Source organism: Glossina fuscipes, unplaced genomic scaffold, assembly GCF_014805625.2.
Source record: "Glossina fuscipes isolate IAEA_lab_2018 unplaced genomic scaffold, Yale_Gfus_2 3, whole genome shotgun sequence".
NCBI lineage: Eukaryota > Metazoa > Arthropoda > Insecta > Diptera > Glossinidae > Glossina > Glossina fuscipes.
Window position 1 is genome coordinate 2,641,680 of NW_023998417.1, and position 2,073 is coordinate 2,643,752.

Sequence of the window (2,073 nt, forward strand, 5' to 3'; positions counted from 1 at the left end):
TCCTGAGGTTATGCTTTACATTTTTTGGATAATATAATTAAACAGTTAAACGCCCCACAAGGCTAGTTTATTACAATTTAATAACTACATGAGCTGTATGTGTACTTCACGAGCATAGAATACTTGAAATCAATTTATTTACACATTTCAAACTTATTTAAGCAAATGCGGTCGTCTTTTCTAACTTATTTAAGCAATGGTACATTAAGCAATGAGCAAAGTTCTATTTAGATTAATTTTGTGAACGATTGATTTTGCAGAGAAGTGGTTCATGAAGGCAAGGATGAAGGATATTAAAAAAATTTTCCGACCATTTTAAACATTACAATTTTTTTTCTTACAATGATGCCTTGACAATAAGATTTTATATAGGAATTGATCAAAAAACTGGTCCGATCACATCTATTTTTTATCCAATAGGGTTTAGCTTCAAGCCAAAACACGCCAGTATACTAAATTTCATTAGAACATCTCAAAATTTACGACGAAAAATAATTTTGAATAGATCATTTTAATAAGAGGTGAGACTATCTTACACTATACTTCATCACCGCAAATTTTATACCATACTGTACCATAAGTTGCGCAAGTCACCAATACGAATACTGCTTAGAGTGAAGACTCTTTTCCAGTAATATTTGCGAAATTGAACCAAGAGACCATATAACGTTCAAGTTCTTAAAAAGCGGGCAGATGGACAAAGGGGGTCATTTCGATTTAGTGCTGATCAAGGATGCTTATCTATAGATCACTCTATTTTTTTCATATTTTAGAATAAGCGACAAAATTAATAGGCTTGAGATAGTGCAAATAAAAATACCCAAAGATAAGTCAATATTCATGCAGCGAGCTTTTTTAGTTTTGTTTTCAGTAGAGAATATTTTGCTTGATAACGTATACGTATCTATATGAGGAAGAAACCGATCTCTATAAGCGTTTATACACACAGGCAACAGCAATTATGTAAAAACAGTTTATTGTTGGCAATTCTTTTGTTTGAAAGATATTTACATCTTAATGACATCCATATGAAAAATCGATAGCTGGACACAGTTAAGTAAATGTCATTATTTCAAACAAAATATATTCACATACTAGTAAAAGACCAAAGCAAAGGCAAAGTTGCTTTTGCCTGATTTCATTTCTTTTGTTAAATACAACTTTTAAATATTTTTTGACTTTTCACTTCATATTTTATAGAAATGACTTTTAAACACAACATAAAGTTTGTTAGTGTTATTATTATTCCTTTTCAAAATGTAAACTGATGTGAAACATTCACCTTGACAATGAAATTTTGTCATATTACAATTGGCAGAGAAATTTGAGAGAAATGTGAGATGAAAGAGAGAGAAAAACATAGGATTGCCACAAATTGTAAAAGTTTGTATAGCTTTTTTACTTTTTAAAAGCGAAACCTGCACTTACCCTCCCTTCCATATAGTACCACCTAATACAAAAGTTTTTAGCGCAAACTATAAAAACTTTTTAAAACAAGCAGAAAGGAATCGTGTAACTTTTTTAAGAGTTGAAACCACAATGTTCGTTTAACTTTGCTAACAAAAAATATCGACTTATATTTGCTCTTTTCATTAAGTTATTAAGGTATTTAACCGCCAATTTTATAAATGATATCTATTCTTATTTGATTCGGTATTAAGTTGTGCGAATAATTGTCTGCAAATATGCGTAAACACCGGATACGTGTTTTGCTAAGAAGATAGAAATAAAAATTTTATTTTAAGATGTACCAAGAAGGATTACTTTATAGTTTTAGACGTAGGTTTCCGATCTGAGCTTGATTGATTGTCAGCATTTGTTCGCATAACTTAGGGAATATGTTTGCGTGTGGGTTGCTAATTTTCCGCCATTTTTGATAAGACATTTCCTATTTGCGAACCTTTTGTGTGAGTCTATGTGAGCAAGTGAGTACTCAGGGGGTAGGCGTGCCATTAAATTTTTGTTTCAAAAAAATAATGCACAGATACGAATTTAAGGCGAATTGGATGCTGGGTATTCGAACTCTGCACCATCACTTACCTTCATGAAGTTTTTGGTAAGCGATTTTAAATG